Here is a 19263-nt window from a genome sequence, read left to right as displayed (position 1 = left end):
CTACTTCCCCATGGCCTCCTCCAAACACCTTCTTTATCCTCACCACAGAATCTTTCTCCTGGTGTCTGATAACGCTTGTACTCTTCAATCCTCCAACAATATGCCTTCTCACTCACTCTCAGCTCCTATTGCTCCCAGCTCCTCACATGCACACTACAAACTGAAGTGATGTCCTTTTAAACTCAGGTGCCCTGATTAGCCAGCCTGTCCTAATTGATTCTAGCAGTTTCTTCTCAATTGGCTCCAGGTGTCCTAATTAGCCTACCTGCCTTAATTGGTTTCAGCAAGTTCCTGCTTGTTCTGGAACTGCTCCTCTTACCTTACCCAGGGAAAGGGGATCACCTTCATCTGGAACTAATAAAGCTCTCTCTTCTAACACACTCCTGCTGCTCTCTGGCCAGAAGGGTGGAGGAAGGCAGGGGGCTGCTGCTGGGCCTTTGCTATTGCTGCTGCTCTCTTGTCTGGGCCAGACACCACCACCCATCCCCTTCTCTACTGCCTGGCTGCTGAAACCCCCCCACCCTCAGTTGCTGCTGTTGCTACAGCCCCTTGGGTGTGGGGGAGGCTGCTGACTGCTGGCCTGCTCCCCAGAGGAGGGGAGTGAGGGACCCCAGCCCAAGCCATTGCTGCTGTGGACATTACCACCATCTGAGCGGGGTCCCTCCTGCCTGGTCACCAGACTAGCTGCTGTGTCTGCTATTGGGGAGTTGCTGAAGCCCCGAGAAGAGGACCACCTGCTGCTGGGGGAGTGCACAGAGACTCTGAAGACCACTGTGGAGGCGGCGCTTCAGGACTGAGTAATTTTTGAACTGTGCTCTTGTGGTGGGGGTCTGGACTGTGTTTGTGGGGACACCAGGGGTGTGGCATGGAGCCTGCCCCCTGGTCCATCCATGTCCTCCTTCGCCCCCTCCACCACCCCCATTGGCTGTTTACCATCTGCCCCGACTCCTGCCTCTGGGACTGAGCTGCTTGCCTTGCTTTCCATGCCCATTTCCACCATTTGGACCTGCAGCAACAGCCAGGTGAATACTGACCCTTTTGTGCAAGCGCTCATGGGTGCATATACCCCACCCTTGGGTTGATCCCCCTCCCCTTTGCAACAGGCCCCCAGCTTTACCCCTTGCTGCCTACCCCATTTGCCCCTGTGGCCTTTGCCCCTCCCCAGCCCCAGCTTCAGTTTGTTTGGCTGCCCCACCCGTTTCCCTCTACAGCTTTGTTTGCCCCACCCCTGCCCTGAAGCCAGCCCCTGGGTCTCCCTATCCTACCTCCAAGCTGTTTGTCTCCCTCCCCCTGTGGTCCCCCCAGCCCTGATTAGCCCCTCCCTTCATGTGCCCATGCCCCCTCCCATGTGCTTGTGCCCCTCCCCTGTTTGAGTTTGACCCCTGGTTCACTGCACCTCCCCCCCGCATGTTGTTACATCCCCTGATTCCCTAGTGCAGCTAGAGGAGCCGGATTTCTATCTCGAGTCAGTGACTGACCCTCCCCTCCGCCTCTGCCTGCAACCTAGTGGCCTGTACCTCAACCGCTGCTGCTAGCCAGCAAGACGGCCGTGGCATCCCTCCTTGCTGCTTCCTCCACCAGCTCTGTGGGTGCCCAGCCCCCAGGGCATACACCCAGGTGGAGGCAAGCCCCCTGCCTGCCGCTGCGTCATCTCTCCCAACCACTGCCTCCGCTACCATCTTTAGTGGCCGGGGCCCCTTCCCCCACCTTGACGAGGAAGCACGGCATCCGTTGCCTCCTGGTGCCTTGTCGCCCCACGTAGAGACATGTGTGGGCGTTGGCGAGGGTGGTGGGGCCCACGGCCATCGTGGCGGCCTCCAAGATGTACAGAAAGGTCGTCTTTTTTTCTAGCATCGGAGGCCGCCGCCCATGAGGCAGTAGAGAAGGGTCTGGTGGTGGGAGGAGTGTTCGTCCCCCTGGAGCCGTTGAAAGACCTGGGCATCCGGTTAGTCCTGACCTCCATCCCTCCATTCCTACCCAATGTCGCTCTGCTGCCCACCTGTTCTACCCTGGGGAAACCAATCTCTGTCATCAGCCCTCTCCCCCTGGGCTGCAAAGACCCTGCCCTCCGTCATGTCCTCTCGTTCCGCTGGCAGGTGCAGCTTCAACTGCCACTGGTGGCATGTGATGGAGAGGCGCTTGAGGGGTCCTTCCTGGTCCCCTACCAGGTGGCGCATTACCGGGCGCATTATTCCACGGCGGAGGCCCGGTGCTACCTCTGCTGGGCAATGGGGCACGTCCAGAGGGACTGCCCCTTGGCCCAGGAAGGAGGAGTGTCCGGGACACCTGAGCCCCGGCAGGGCACCGGCCCCGTCTTCGCCGGCGGCCCTGGCTGCCTAGCACCCAGAGCCGCCCATCCTCCTTCACTGTTCCCGCTCGGCCCCCAGCGGTACCTCCCCCAGCATGCCCAGACAAGCGGGAGAGCCCTGCCTCTGCTGCTTGCAGTCTGGCAGGGCCTATGGAGGAGGGTGTGGCGGGGGGGGGTCTTCCATCCCTCATGCTGCCCCACTGTTACCTCCCCGAGTCCCTGAGCCATCGCCCCTGCCCCCTGCCAGCTAGCCCCCAGATGATGCCATGGAGGGCTGGGCCCTAGTGCAGGGGAAGCGGGGCAAGCAGAAGGCTCGAGCTCCGCTCCTGCTAACCGATGCAGAGGCCCCTTGGAAGACTAGGAAGGGGGGCACCGATGCCGAGCCTTCTGCTTTGCCCCCAGGTGTGTTTCATCTACCAGTGCCGGCTGGGGAAGATGTGGCAGCATCGGAAGGTACCATCACCCCTCCACTGGAGTCCCTTCCCTCTGAGGCCCTGGATGGAGCCCCTCCTGCCCCTTTACCATCTGAAACACCTGCGAGCCCCGAAGTGAGCATCGCTTCGGGTGCCAGCAGGGAAAACCTTGGGGTGGTGGAAGGCGATCTCCCCTCCATTTATGAGGAGATCGAAGCCCTGGGTCTGACTCCGGTCACCTAGCGGGAGGATGACCCTCTGCCAGCAGGCCTCAATCTAAGCGACCTCACTCCGGCCTCCCTTTCCCCATGCTTCCTCCCCCTAACTGCTGCTTCTGCTCCTGCCTCCCAGGATCCCCTGGGCTCTTCCATCTGCCCGGCCACAGGTGGCGCCCTGCTGACTGCCGCCAAGCCTACTGAGGTGACAGCTGGTGCCATGCGGCTGGGACCTGATTCCTATGGGGGATCCCTCTTAGGTGTGGGGCAACCGACCTCCTTCCTGGGTGGGGACCCCACTGAAGACTGTCCACCTCCTGATGCTGTTGCTGCCACACCAGCCATAGAGTCTGAGCCCAGCATCATTGAGGGTCCCCTTCCCACCCCCTAGATCCCTGAGCCGAATTGAGAGGGGCCACCTCCCAGCGGCCCAGCTACTGGGGCTCAGGATCCTGTCTCTGTCTCTCTCCCTGACTCTTCTCCTGACCCCTGCCCTATCCCTACTTTTGATCCCTGCCTTGCCCCTACTCTTGATCCCTGCCCTGCTCCTGATGCCAACCCCGTCCTTATCCCCTCCACCTCTCGTGATGCCATTGCTGTCACCAGGGCCATATCCTTCCTTTTTCCAGAGGATGAACCCCAGGAAGCAGCCTTTGTATTTCCCTGTCCCAACCCACCAGGGGCTGAAATCTTCCCTCCACCGCCCCCTACTGAACCGGGCCCCCTACTGAGACGGGCCACGTGGCACTGGCCCATCGGGTGCCATGTCAGGGGTCTGCCCCCTGTCTGCCCGTCTTGGTGGGCCATGGGGCTTTGACAGGGGCAATCCAGAGTCCAGTGACCCCAGCCCCCCATACGCTGCGAGAAGAGCTGTGGGAGTTCCTTGCAGACGTCCATGGCTCCCATAACAAGGTGCAGCTCACTCTCCAGCGATGGGGGGATTTCCCTCAAATCCTCTGGGCCGCAAGGGCCCTCATGGGGGAGGGTAAAAGGACTGGGAAGCAGGCCACCGTGGCTACCAGCGGGTCCGCCTCTTCCGTGACTCCTTACTCACCTATGGGATAGGTCATGGTTTGCTGTGCGGCCTGACGGGCCCTAGCCCTCCTCATGGCACCTTTTATCTTCACAACGTTGAACACCCGGGGCTGTAAGATGGGTCTCCACAGGAGCCAGGTGCTCTCCTTCCTTCGGGAGGGGGTGGTACTCTGTGGTTTTCCTGCAGGAAATCCATACAGATCCAGCCGCCAAAGACAGCAGGCAGCTGAAATGGGGAGACCGGGTTTATTTTAGCCACCTCACAGTTCGTACTGCTGGAGTGGTGACCCTGTTCTCCCCCAACCTATGGCCAGAGGTGCTGGGGGTGGCCGAGGCTGTGCCGGGCTGCCTGCTGCACCTCCAGGTCTGTATGGAGGGGCTAGTGGTCAACCTTGTCAATGTTTATGCCCCGACATCAGGCCCGGAGCAGCTGCATTTCTATCTGCAGGAGTCCGCCTTCCTCGGCTCCTTGGATCCTCACAAGTGCCTGGTCCTGGGCAGGGACTTTCCCACTACCCTCAAGGAGCGGGACCACTCGGGGACCGAGCAGTGCCCGGCCACCACAGACATCCTCCAGGAGATCGATTGACCGTCACTCCCTGGTGGACATCTGGCATGACCACCACCCGGATGACATCTCAACGTTCACCTTTGTCTGGGTGGAGGCCCATTGGTCGCGCCACTCCTGGTTGGACCGCATATATGTCACACGTCTACCTTTCACGGGACCACTCCTCCAGCATCTGGCTGGCCCAGTTTTCAGATCTCCAACTAGCCACTGTGACGGCCTCTCTCTGTGAAGAGAGGCGAGGGCCGGCCTATTGGCATTCCAACAACAGCTTGTTGGAGGATATGGGCTTTGTGGCATCCTTCCGGGAGTTCTGGCTGGCCTGGCAAGGGCAGAGGCGTGCCTTTCCCTCGGCACGGCAGTGGTGGGACATGGGGAAGGTGCGTGCCTGGATCTTCTGCCGTGACTACACCCGGGGCGCCAGCTGATGGAGGGATGTGGTGATAGAGCAGTTGGAATGGGAGGTCTTAGAGCTAGAGAGGTATCTGCCCATCAGCCCCGAGGATCCATCCCTCTGCGGAGCATGCTGGGAGAAGCAGGAGGAGCTCTGAGCCCTCGAGGACCATTGGGCCCGGGGTGCCTTTGTTTGATCCTGCAACTGCCTCCTTTGGGAGATGGATCATGGCTCCCGCTTCTTCTACACCCTGGAGAAAGACAGGGGCCAAGCAGCACATCACCTGCTTCCTGGCGGAGGATGGCACCCCCTCACAGATCTTCTATGCAGGCCTTTTCTCCACATATCTGACCGATCCTAAAGCTTGCAGAGCGCTCTGAAATGGACTCCCAATGGTCAGCATGGGTGACCGAGACTGGCTAGAGCTGCCTCTCACTCTGGCTGAGTTCTCAGAAGCCCTCCACCACATGCCCACCAATAAATCTCCGGGCATGGACAGGCTGACTGTGGAGCGATACTGTGTGTTCTGGGATGTCCTCAGCCCAGACCTAGTTACCGTCCGGGCCGAGTCCTTGCAGAGTGAAGTCCTCCCTCTTTTGTGCAGATGAGCCATACTCGCCTTATTGTCAAAGAAGGGGGACCTCCGCAACTTATGGAATTGGCGTCCCGTCTCGCTCCTCAGCATGGACTACAAAATCGTAGCCAAGGCCATCTCACTGTGGCTAGGGTCCGTGCTGGTGGACGTGGTTCACCCTGGGCCGCACTATATTCGATAATCTGTATCTGGTCCAGGGCCTCTTGGAGCTCGGGTGTAGGGATGGTCTGTCGTTCGCCCTCCTGTCCCTGGATCAGGAGAAGGCGTTCGACAGGGTGGACCACGGGTATCTCATGAGCACTATGCGAGTGTTTGGCTTCGGACCCCAGTTTGTGGGTTTTCTCCAGGTGCTGTACACTTCCGCAGAGTGTCTGGTCAGGCTCACCTGGACCCTGACTGAACCGGTCAGCTTTGGGCGAGGAGTACGGCGGGGTGTCCAGTCTCGGGCCAGCTGTACACTCTCTGGTGATTGAGCCCTTCCTCTGCCTCCTCCGCAGAAGGTTGACAGGGTTGGTGCTGCGAGAGCCAGAGCTGTGGCTGGTCCTGTCGGTGTACGCCGACGACATGCTCCTTGTGGCAGGAAGCCTGGTGGAGCCTTTTAAATCCCAGCCCTCAGCTCCAGCGGCTGGGCCGGGGCCTGCATTTAAAGGGCTCATCTGGGCTCCCCTTTAAATGCCGGCCCCAGCCCGGCCACCAGAGCTGCGGGCTGGGATTTAAAGGGCTTGGGGATGTAATTTTGACTATACGCGGTTTTCGCTTTACGCACTAACCGTGGAATGGAACCCCTGCGTAAGATAAGACTTGCCTGTATTTGGTTTCCAGGCCCTGTGGATCCTCCCCTTAGGCTGAGGGGGGTGGTTCCTTTAGCCCACTTCCTGGTTCCCAATAGGAACACTCTCCTGTATCCATCTGGCCTGACCCTGCCACGCACCTGACAATTTTAATAATGCTTTTTATGCCAGTAAAACTTAGAGATCGAGAATGCAGGGTTTGACAATGGAACATGCAGTCTGAATGGGTGGCCAGTATATTCAATTTGATCAATTTAGCCCCATGTTTATAATGCACAAATTATATCGGCATATGAAGTAGCCAGACCCTATTACATTCCATTGGGATATACTTTTATTTTTTGTTCTGCTTCCCTCCCTCTTTTCTCCCATTGTGTGTCTACATCTAGCACTTCTTAGATGGATATAAAAGGAATGCAATTGCAAAGAGATGATTCTTACATCTGTCACTAAATGTATTGAGATCCGTCGTGATTCAGAAGTCTGCTGGAAGGGAGTTCCTCCGCTAGGTCCAGCCACTGAACTCTCACTTCAGTGAGTCTTGATCCTGTAAGTGCCTTTGTTCCTGATGACTACAGCTAGTGTAACAGGTCACTGTCCTGCAGAGAAGTTGTCCCTGAGATAGCCAGGTCCCAGACTATAGAGGGCTTTGACAAAGAGGATCCCAATCTTAAACAAGAAGCCAGTGGAATGTTTGTAACATCCATGTTTATCAGCTTGTGTTGCTGGGTCACCACGTATTAACTTTCTAAAAATTTCTTGAAGGCATTCACTACCATCCCACGAGACTGCACTGCAATAACTGACCCTGTAGACAGGGCTGCCCGGGGGTGGGGGGGGGCAAGTGGGGCAATTTGCCCCGGGCCCCGCAGGGGCCCCCATGAGAATGTCTGAGGCTTCCCCTTGCCTCTGCCATCCCCTGGCGCCTCAGCGCGCCACGTCCAGGAGCGGCCCTGGACAGAGCTAAAGCAGCGTGACTTGGGTGGGGCCTGAGCGTCTCCTGCTCAGAGCCGCATGATAAGGGGGTGGGGCTGCGAGCTCAGGTCCCGATGGAGCCAGGCTGCTGCAGCACCATCCAGGGGCCAGGGCAGCTCCTGGATGCAGCGCGCTGAGGCTCCGGGAGAGTAGGGAGGTGGGAATAAGCAGCATGGTAAGCTCCTCTGAGCCGGACACCCCCCCCGACCCCCAGCTCTGAGCCCAGCCCCTCTGAGCCGGGAAACCCCCTGACCCCCATCCCCCTGCAGCCCTGACCCCCAGCTCCGAGCCCAGCCCCTCTGAGCCGGGCAACCCCTGACCTCATCCCCCCACAGCCCTGACCCCCCAGCTCTGAGCACACCCCTTCTGAGCCGGGCACCCCCTGACCCCTTTCCCCCACAGCTCTGAGCCCAGCCCCTGTGAACCAGGCACCTGCCGACCCAGAGCCCAGCTCCCAACCCAGCCCTGGCCAACAGCAGCCCCATCCCCAGGCAGCGACAGCCCATTGGCACCAACCATCACCCAGCGACAGCCCATTATGTAATTCCAAATGTATACATACCATTAAAGCATTTAATGTTTTAAAATCATGTATTTTGTGTACACCTCTACCCTGATATAACGTGACCCAATATAACACGAATTCATATATAACGCAGTAAAGCAGTGCTCTGGGGGGGGGGGGAAGGGTTGTGCAATCCAGTGGTTCGATATAACACGGTTCGATATAACACGGTTTCACCTACAAGGCGGTAAGACTTTTTGGCTCCCAAGGGCAGCGTTATATCAAGGTAGAGGTGTATTTTCAAATTATTAAAAAATAATTTTTGAATGTATTTCACTGGTTATTTTTTACATTTCCAAATACATGATAATATAGTATTGCAACTTTTTTTATGGAAGAGACCCCTGAAATTTCTTTGCCCCAGGCCCCCTGAATCCTCTGGGCAGCCCTGGCTGTAGATTAGCAGAGTCTGGACCATCATAGCTAGTTGGTCATTCGACAAGAAAGTGAAAAGCTTCCCCGCCAGATAAAGCTGCAAAAAGCATTTTTGATTACTGTCACTATTTGGGATTTAGGAGCAGGTAAGGTTGGAGAAGGACCCTTAAAGAGGATCCCTTAAAGACCCACATTAAGAACAGCAGAAACATCAGTTGAAAGTTTAATGATTTTGGCCAATTTTTCAAAATATTTCCCCTTTCCCACTAGAATCATCTATCTTTCCAAGGCTCATGGTTTAGTTAGTGTAAATTTCCACCAGTTTAACTATATTATATCCATTTTGCCACATTGAACAATTTTTCTTCTCGTCCCCTTCAAATACAAATCTCATCCTACACGTGCTCAGATATTTCTAGTCCTGATGAGCTTGTGTGTAAAATACACCATTATCTTTTGCTTGAGTTATTCATTAACCTTGAAATTAGTTATGCATCATTATTGGGCTAGTCAAAAAAAATTGTGGGTGATGTTTCTCTTATCTGTACATATACAGAAATAATTAAAGTAATTTACGATCTTTTCTTTAAATACGAAAATGTATCTTTCTATGAAAATCAGAGTTGCTTTCCATCTGAGGTAAAAAGGCGGCTGCTGTGTTGCTTTTGTCAGGGCCTGAGAAATGGTAGCATTCAGAAAATGTCAATTTATTAATGCAAATACAGTTTGTAGTGAGCCTGAGACAAGGAATCAATACTGTGTAGTTTGCACGAGCTGCGCAAAATCCATTCTGCTTTACTGAACAGTTTATCAACACAGACAGTCACCTAGCTTCTTTTGCCTTAGATGCTTGATGAAAACCTTCATTATTCTTACAAAAGCATGCTTGGTTAGTTCACTGTATGGCTATTTCTTTGCATCACATTCATAGGCTCTTGTTAACAATTTAATCAATATTTCCACTTTCAATGTACTATGTTACCTCCAGTTAAACAGCTGTAATACCATATGCTTCTGATCACTGTGGCCAATACTCAGAGCAATTGAATCTGTGAATAAGGAAGCCAACAGTCATATTGTTTCCAATATACCTATCGGTTCACTAGGAAATAGTATGAAACCACCCAAGTCATGGTCCTACCAGTTCCCAATGTGGTTCAGATTTCAACTAGTGACCTAGCACCTTTCATCTGTAACATATATTTGTGAAACCACACAATCTACATTACTATCTTTACAAAATTTCCCCTAATTACTCCTATGTCACAGTCATCTGAATCAATGGCAATTCATATATTGCATAAATTAGCACACAGTGCTTTTTACTAAGCTCTGAGTCAGCAACATCCCATCCCAAAACAACTTGTGACCTCAAGGAGAAACTGGAAGTCTAACAGACGTTGGCTCAATTAAATCCAAATCACACTGCATTTTTGGAATATCTGAACTCTTCTGTGCTGCAGTTTGATAATAAACAATGCTACCAGAAGAATCTATGGTACAGTCTTTAAGTAGCAGTAATATAAGTTAATAGTATCTCTTCTGTTTTTCCCCAGGAATATATACTCCTTATTTTACAAGCCTCATTCTTCGGCCAGTTTTTTCCCTGGTTTCACTACATTGACAATTGTTTCAGTGGAGTAAACCAGGAATGAATGTGGTCCTTTGTTTAAACATGTCAAGGTGATTCTCCACTCTGGCACTTCAAGTGCAGAAGGTGGGGGCACACAAAGATTCTAAAAATTAATACTGGCCACTCCAGGCTTGTATTAACTCCCAAGGTTACAGCTTCTCTCACCATCCAAATGTGAAAAAAAACCACACCTTTGAGAACCCAGAAGGGCACACTTGGGAATTCCTTTCTGTGGGGTACCCTCAAGCCCTTTCATCCTCACCTCCGAGGAAGAACTGAGAAAGAAAACAAAGGACGTTAGCTGTTGCCCCCAGCTAATTAAACAACATATGCACAAATCTCTTAGGACGCCAAAAATCCAATCTTTTTTTTAAAAAAGGTACATTTTATTAAAAACAAAAAAAATATATCTAACTTTGGCTTTTGCTAGATTTAAAAAAACAACTTACAAAAATTAAACATCAAGAATAACCTTCTTGCGGTCCAGTTAAAAGGTTAGAAACAAAACAAAAAGCATTTGGGGTTGGCACAGAGGAGTCCACAAGCCAATAAGAAATAAACAGAAATAAACCTAATTGCATCTTTCTAAACATTCCTGATCTACTTACATATCTGGGTTGCTAAATAAGTAGTTCTAGATATGATCTGATGATTTTCATATCTGGCCTTCAGCTTCTCACAGCATAACTGCTTCCTGTTCCCCTCTTTCCCAGAGAACAACAACAGCACCAACAAAGGGAATTTCCCCCCACAATTTTAAAAGTTCTAGCCTTCCCATTGACTCTTTTAGTCAGGTGCCCACTCCTTTCCTTTTACTTGTGGACTTTTTAACCCCTTATAGGTAAAGCAAGTAAAGAACAGCTACTGAGAGCAATTTTAAAGCTCACTGGCTGGCTGGGTGCCCATGAAAGGGAGCCACACCTCCCTTCGTTTATCAGAAACATTAAATTTACTACCAGAAACTGATTTATCACAGAGTAATCAAAGCAAATGGTGTAGGAGCTTCCCTCTGTATCTAAGCCTTCTTTCACTAAGCAGCATAAACATGTCCTGTTTTATGTATCACTCCTGCACCACCTACTTTTTAAAAAATATTTGATTACATACATTTTGCAGACTATTCCTCTCAGAGGAAAAAAATCAAATCAAATTCACAAGTTTTGGGAAACACTATCTTAGGTTTGTTTCTAAAATTAATTTGAATTACAGATAATATACTATCTTCTTTCCTAATTTTCCAATAGCATCAAAAAAGACACCAAGTTTATTTGGTATATTTGCTTTATTAAACTCCGGGCTGTTTATTGCTCATGGCTCTAATCCTCCAGAATTTAAGGATTACACTGGTCTACAATTTTTGAGAAGTCTTCTGCTTCAGAGATAATGTGCTATTTATTATGTATTGTGATGTGCTGAATTCAAATATGACAATTAAAACTGGCTACTGTTTCTAAGATATTTAAGTTTACATTTTATGTCTATGTATATTGTGTAGATAGTAGAGTTTTAATCATAAATTGTAAACCTAGGTCTTTTCATGTGTTTATGGTTGCTTTACATGATAATATTTCACCTGTCCTGTTTATGTAACACTTTAAAAATCAGCAAAAGGGTTATATAACTAAAAATTATGAAACAAAAGGCAAAAAACTATTATGTACATAGTTTAGTCCTATTCAGTGTCTACTCGGTGCTTCTTGGCTTGTCTCTTGTATTCATTAAATGGAGCATCTCTTGTCACTATCCAGCAATAGTCTGCAAGCATTGATGGGCTCCATTTGCCCTGATAGCGTTTCTCCATTGTTGTAATGTCCTGGTGAAATCGTCGCCGTGCTCGTTGCTCTCTGCTCCGCAGTTTGGTGGAAAAAAATCTAGATGAGAGTGCAAAAAATGTATCTTTAGTGACATGTTGCAACCAAGGCTTTTGTATGCCTTGAGGAGGTTTTCCACCAACAACCTGTAGTTGTCTGCCTTGTTGTTTCCGAGAAAATGTATTGCCACTAACTGGAAGGCTTTCCATGCCGTCTTTTCCTTGCCACACAGTGCATGGTCAAATGCATCATCTCAAAGAAGTTCATGAATCTGAGGACCAACAAAGACACCTTCCTTTATCTTAGTTTCACTTAACCTTGGAAATTTTCCACGGAGGTACTTGAAAGCTGCTTGTGTTTTGTCAATGGCCTTGACAAAGTTCTTCATTAGACCCAGCTTGATGTGTAAGGGTGGTAACAAAATCTTCCTTGATTCAACAAGTGGTGGATGCTGAACACTTTTCCTCCCAGGCTCCAATGACTGTCGGAGTGGCCAATCTTTCTTGATGTAGTGGGAATCTCTTGCACAACTATCCCATTCGCAGAGAAAACAGCAGTACTTTGTGTATCCAGTCTGCAGACCAAGCAAGAGAGCAACAACCTTCAAATCGCCACAAAGCTGCCACTGATGTTGGTCATAGTTTGTGCACCTCAAAAGTTGTTTCATGTTGTCATAGGTTTCCTTCATATGGACTGCATGACCAACTGGAATTGATGGCAAAACATTGCCATTATGCAGTAAAACAGCTTTAAGACTCGTCTTCGATGAATCAATGAACAGTCTCCACTCATCTGGATCGTGAACGATGTTGAGGGCTGCCATCACACCATCGATGTTGCAGGCTACAGGATCACCTTCCATGAAGAAGAATGGGACAAGATCCTTTTGACGGTCACGGAACATGGAAACCCTAACATTACCTGCCAGGAGATTCCGCTGCTGTAGTCTGGAGCCCAACAACTCTGCCTTACTCTTGGGTAGTTCCAAATCCCTGACAAGGTCATTCAGTTCACCTTGTGTTATGAGGTGTGGTTCAGAGGAGGAGGATGGGAGAAAATGTGGGTCCTGTGACATTGATGGTTCGGGACCAGAAGTTTCATCCACTTCCTCTTCCTCGTCCGACTCAAGTGAGAGTGATTCTGGTGCATCAGGAACCGGCAGTCCTTCTCCGTGGGGTACTGGGCGTATAGCTGATGGAATGTTTGGATAATGCACAGTCCACTTTTTCTTCTTTGACACAGCTTTCCCAACTGGAGGCACCATGCAGAAGTAACAATTGCTGGTATGATCTGTTGGTTCTCTCCAAATCATTGGCACTGCAAAAGGCATAGATTTCCTTTTCCTGTTCAAGCACTGGCGAAGATTTGTTGCACAAGTGTTGCAGCATATGTGTGGGGCCCACCTCTTGTCCTGATCTCCAATTTTGCAGCCAAAAGAAAGGTGATAGGCTTTCTTAACCATAGTGGTTATACTGCGCTTTTGTGATGCAAAAGTCACTTCACCACAAACATAGCAGAAGTTATCTGCACTGCTCACACAAGTACGAGGCATCTCTGCTCACTTTGGCTAAACAGAAATGTGTCCCTTTGCAAAATCAAACACTGACAGATAAGAGAGCACGACACTGTATGATTTCTAGAGCTGATATAGGGCAATTTGTTCAGCAGAGTGACGTAAGCTTCGTTATGATTGCATCATCTATGACTTCTAGGAATAACATGATGCAATTCATATCATGTATGATGCAATACTGGCTTCAGATTGCATCATTCATTGTTTTGCCTAAAAAGCAAGTACTGTCCAAACCCAGTCATAGATTTATTCATAGATCCAGTCAAAGATGTATTTTAGTCATTTCTGGTTTAAATTGAGATCCCTTCCCTTTATAACTCACTTATCCTCCGCTATTCCCAAGTCAAGGGTCGTATATACTGACCCAATAGCATAACTTGAAAACTAGAGCCAATCAACAATTTGAAGCATCATTTTCGTTCTCAGTGACCCAGAATTAGTAAAGTTTGACTACATTTATTTCAGAAGCATTTTGGCTGTAGAGCAGTGTTATTTTAATATTCTGCTGGATGTTAGTTGGCAAGATCACTGTTTCCTTTTCTGTTAAGTGGTAGCATTTGCTTCTCCCCTTCTCCCCCACAGTCCTCTGGCATCTCAATAGCTCCTCCTTGTTTTTCAAAAACAATTACTTTTATCAGCTTGATATTCTTATTCTCATATTCTCAGACACATACCATCCAAACCTCCCAATGTATTTTCAAATTTTTCCCAGTGTCTCTCTATCTGGATTTTATCAATTGCTATTTTTACAAGGTCTTCATTACCTCCCAGTTGTCCCTTTTTCTTATTTTTATTAAGAAATTATGAAGACATTCACACCTCATCAATTTAGTTATTCTCCATTCCCCTCACCATGTATTATTAGCGCTATTTTTTTGCTATAGTAATACCTTTTCCATTTGATATTCATCTTAAAGTCCATCTTATTCCTTTCAACTCTTCACCACTAACTCACTACACATGTTTAGACTACACGTTTAGTGCCATCATCCATTGCCTGAAAACCTTCATTTATTTCTCTCCCCTGTTCCAATTTAATTGCATGATGTTATTTACTCTCAAATTGTTTTGTGGTTCTTCATGGAGCCTTATTAACTAACTGCTTCATGTTTTTTTTCTCTCTCCCTTATTTTTTTTCCTTTGGAGGAAGTAATCTCATGTTTCAGTTATCTTCTCACCATTCTACATCTTATTTTTCCACACAAATAGATTTTAATAATTTCTCCTGTAGTACCCTACCCACTAAGTTTCTTACCAACAAACATTTTCTTCAAATCTAAGACTCTTGTACTATTCTATTCTGTATAACTTTCATCTTTATATTGAATTCAGGTAGTTCATGAACATTGGTCCAGGCTTTCCTATTTCTCAGTTATTATTTATGCTATGGTAGTATGCAGTGGTCCCAATCAAGACAGTCTTTGTCATGAAGAAGCTACTAAAGTAGAATCAGCCCAGAAGGTTTAAAGTGTGTAATTTCATGTACAGAAGGGTGCATGCAGAATTAAGAGCAGTGCATAGTTTTATGGTAATTCCACATAGATTAACAGTTGGATGTGCACCATTATTTTGGGGACGTGGATTCTAGCCTTGGCTGTGCTAACAATCTGCTCCATGACATTAGTAATTTGCTTCAGTTTCCTCATCTATGAAGTGGGGACAATTGTTTTCATCTTCCTTTATGAACACTGAGATCTACAGCTGAAAGGCATCCTAAGTGTTTTGGTTAGGCATGAATATGAACATTTTATAAAACTGAAAATGACTGTTCAATGCTTGCCTCATGGCCACTAGCCAGCTTGCTCTCAGCCTTGTTTTTCCTGACTTTCCCCTCCTTGGCAAGGCAGAATATATATTTCAGTTTTGTATATTAAATAGATCCAAAAGTCAACAAAAAAGGTGTGGTATCGTCTAACATGAGGCAGAAGTGGTCATACTCCTAGGAGGCAAATGCATCTTAATCACAGCCCATGTAATAAGGTCAACCTGACAGGCAGACTGCTGTGTGACTGAGGGAATTCCTCTCTCTATATTTCAATTTGTCTTTCATTACAGTTGGATGATGCTAAGCAGTGGAGACAAGATCTAAGACAAGACAAGCAGAAAATCTATGGGCGAGAAATTTTTAGACTGATCCTAACACCTTGCACACAGCAGTTCTATATGTGTTATTACTAATGAGTGAATGTGATAGTAAAGAAACTACATGGCCATTGCCCCAGTTGTGCTTTATGAAATTTTTGTGGGAGGCAGTTACAAAGTAATTGGGGATACACAAGTGAAGAAAATACAGAAGTACTTTTGAAAGCTAAAGTACGCAACAAAATTCTGACAGTACACAAGTCAGCAGTGGATGTTCCTCAGATATTAATATAATATATTTGACAATATAATCAATGCCTCACTACAGTGACTGGCATTTAATTGTATTCATGTTTTAAATCTTGTATTGATTCTTGCAGTCTTTTACACCAACTGTTAATTTACTGTCTGTGGACCTTGGGAGACTTTTGTTCGAAGAGGCTATTAATACAAACTTTTCTGTTTGCTCTGCATCACCTAGAGGTTACTATACCTCTACTATACCCTTTCAATACAGTGTGTGAAACATTGTATGAGTCATGTTGCCAAGCAGGTCTCATGGGAAAGTACTATTGCTGTGACTGGGAAGGCATGTGTATTATTACAAAGTTGTTCTAAGTGCTTGACACTCTAGTTGCTAAATCTATCTCTCAACAGCAAGAGCCATAGTTGTTTTAATCCAGGAGACACCATTCAAAAATATAAACTGTTTCCAGATTATATAGGTGACATTTAATTTTGAAAAATTAGGATAGAGATATGAAGGGTTCCTGCTGAAAAATTTAGCAAATGGGTAAAAATACAATATATTAGTGAATTAGGAATTAGTGAGATTGCAATCTGCATAGTTCATAATTTGCCTACAGAATAGTGACAATCTCTTCCTACCTTTCAGTAAGGATTTAAGAGCTGGGTGCTCATTACTTTCACAAAACAAACTGCAGGTTATTTATTAGTGTTTTATGAAGTGTAAATATAGCTGTACTATTCTTGTCTCAGAATTTCACAATAGGTCTTTTAATTACTACTATTAGCAATTTTCTACTGTACTTTGCACTGATATAGCATTTTTCATCTTGTGATATCACATCCCTATGAGGTAAGGAATTATTTTTATATATGGTTGAAAATGAGGCACAGAGAAGTTAAATGAATTTCCCAAGGTCAAAACTCACTGGCAGAGCTGAGAACAGAATATGGAAGTCCTAGCTCTCAATCCTGTTTTAACCACTAGATCAAATTCCATTTTAAACATGAATTTCTGCTTTGCGGACACAGAATACTGAAACAACTGGAGAACCACAAGTCTGGAACCCAGTCAATTTGAACAGCTCCATTGAAAAACTTGCTTTGCACTGCCCATTTGATGTTGGAGAGTACACGTCAAAAGAAATGGAGTTTCATGGTCATAGTAAAAAATGTGTGAGAAATCCTTCTGACTGTCAAATCACTCAAAGTAAATAAAGGTTTAAGAGAGTGCTCTGGCATTATGCAAATAGAAAACTACAGTAGTTTCTAAAATGTCTAAGGTTATGTCTTCACTAAAAAAAATGGTTTGTTTTGTTTTTTTAATAGGAGGATAACTAATGCACATCAGCCATCCCCTGTAAAATCCTAGTGGAGACAAGGCATATGTAGATTCTACTGTGAGCTAGGGGTCAGGTCAGCACTATACCTCCTGCCTGTAGCTGATCTCACCTTGCAGTAAAAACTACAGGTGCTTTGTTTCGGCCAGGATTTTACAGTGGGGTAGCTAATGCACTTTAGTTATCCCATAATACAAAAACAAAAAACAAACGCCTTTTTTGTCAGTGAAGTAAAAGCCTAAAAGAAAAGATTAAATTATGCAGCTATGCCAAGTGGTGCACAATTCTACTTTTCACCTCTAATCCCTTAATCTAATCAATTTGTGCATACAGCTTCCAAGAACATTATTGGATTAACAGCACAACCAAGCCTTTATCCATTCACAGGATAAAAGTTACACACACTGAAGTATCAGAGAGGTAGCCGTGTTAGTCTGGTTCTGTAAAAGCAGCAAAGAATCCTGTGGCACCTTATAAACTAACAGACGTTTTGCAGCATGAGCTTTCGTGGGTGAATACCCACTTCGTCGGATGCAAGTAGTGGAAATTTCCAGGGGCAGGTATATATAAGCAAGGAAGAAGCAAGCTAGAGATAACGAGGTTAGATCAATCAGGGAGGATGAGGCCCTGTTCTAGCAGTTGAGGTGTGAAAACCAAGGGAGGAGAAACTGGTTCTGTAATTGGCAAGCCATTTACAGTCTTTGTTTAATCCTGAGCTGATGGTGTCAAATTTGCAGATGAACTGGAGCTCAGCAGTTTCTCTTTGAAGTCTGGTCCTAAAGTTTTTTTGCTGCAGGATGGCCACCTTAAAATCTGCTATAGTGTGGCCAGGGAGGTTGAAGTGTTCTCTTACAGGTTTTTGGATATTGCCATTCCTAATGTCTGATTTGTGTCCATTTATCCTTAGACTGTCCAGTTTGGCCGATGTACATAGCAGAGGGGCATTGCTGCCATATGATGGCATATATTACATTGGTGGATGTGCAGGTGAATGAACCGGTGATGGTGTGGCTGATCTGGTTAGGTCTTGTGATGGTGTTGCTGGTGTAGATATGTGGGCAGAGTTGGCATTGAGGTTTGTTGCATGGATTGGTTCCTGAGCTAGAGTTACTATGGTGCGGTGTGCAGTTGCTGGTGAGAATATGCTTCAGGTTGGCAGGTTGTCTGTGGGCGAGGACTGGCCTGCCACCCAAGGCCTGTGAAAGTGTGGGATCATTGTCCAGGATGGGTTGTAGATCCCTGATGATGTACTGAAGTGTTAGTACAGCCACTTAATTAGGCCATAGATTTAATAAAAAATGAGCTATTGAATGGGGACAGTAGTTCTATTTCTGGTTTAGTGATACTTAGGTTTTAGTATTCTCCTAATCTTACACTGGTTCTGTTTCTCTCTCTATGGGAGATTTCAGATCCTCCTCAGCTAGTATACGGTGCAGGGAGCTGGTCCCCAGTAAGCAAAAGGTTTCCCGTCCCTCTCCACCACACTTTTTTTTCCCAATGATGAGATTTAAGAATACCTACTGTGAAGTTGGAAAGAGAATGTCTTTGATGGCAGGCTTCTACACCCAGGTTCTGTAGTCTGTGTAAGCCTCCCAGGTTCGTAGAAACTTGTTTTGTTTTAAGCTGGTAGAGACTTGGTCCTACTGAAGAACACTTACAGCTGTTTTATTTGTCATACTCATCACTTCATCAGTTTACAGATGCATTCAGAAAGTTTTTGAAACTGCTCCTAAATCACAGTGCTGTTCATCTATGCTGGCACATGGTGCACAAGTTTCTGTACCTATCCAAGGGCTGATAGTGTTTCCCTCCCACAAATACTCTATGGTTATGTCCAGTAATATGTTGCTGTTATCCTGGGAGCTGCAGGAAGGTCATTACGTTAAAATGGCAAGGGTTTCTATGATGGGAAGAGCAATCTCACCCCTAAATAAATGGGAGCTAAGAATGCTCAGCATGTCATCAAATTGAGCCCTCAATCCGAGATTCTTCTGAATAGGGATGAGAGGTAATCCAGTGAAGAGGCCTCAGTGAATGACAAATAGTGAGGGCCTAATTCTGCTCCCATCAAAGTCAATGAGAGCCTTGACATGGACTTCACTGGAAGAAGGATCTGGCCCTTAGCTTTTAAGGCTGGAGGCAACAGGCGTAGTGGAGGGACATGTATTACTTTATTTAATTGCATGCTGAGGTACATACAAGGGCTGTTGCCTTAAATATTTAAAGTGAATAATGTATTTGTAGTAATGTATATGTTAATCAAATGTGTCTGAACACATTTACTACACTTATGTGCTCCTGTTTAAAAATTAACTAGTACTTCTTGAACACCATTTTTTGATAA

The 19263-nt window shown here is 47.0% G+C and overlaps 1 long non-coding RNA gene across 2 annotated transcripts; it reads left to right on the top strand.

Annotated features, from left to right (window-relative positions):
• The first annotated feature begins 414 nt into the window (after positions 1-414).
• Positions 415-15467, top strand: LOC120369321. 2 transcript variants are annotated; one of them, XR_005583071.1, is made up of 3 exons: positions 415-1022; positions 1852-1945; positions 15307-15467. It is a non-coding gene; the product is annotated as an uncharacterized LOC120369321 (long non-coding RNA). The 2 variants fall into 2 exon arrangements; XR_005583072.1 differs by lacking the exon at positions 1852-1945.
• The last annotated feature ends 3796 nt before the right edge of the window (positions 15468-19263 follow it).

Source organism: Mauremys reevesii, linkage group 7, assembly GCF_016161935.1.
Source record: "Mauremys reevesii isolate NIE-2019 linkage group 7, ASM1616193v1, whole genome shotgun sequence".
Taxonomy (NCBI): domain Eukaryota; kingdom Metazoa; phylum Chordata; order Testudines; family Geoemydidae; genus Mauremys; species Mauremys reevesii.
Note: the sequence above shows the minus strand (reverse complement) of the source record. Positions and strands in the feature narration are given on the sequence as shown.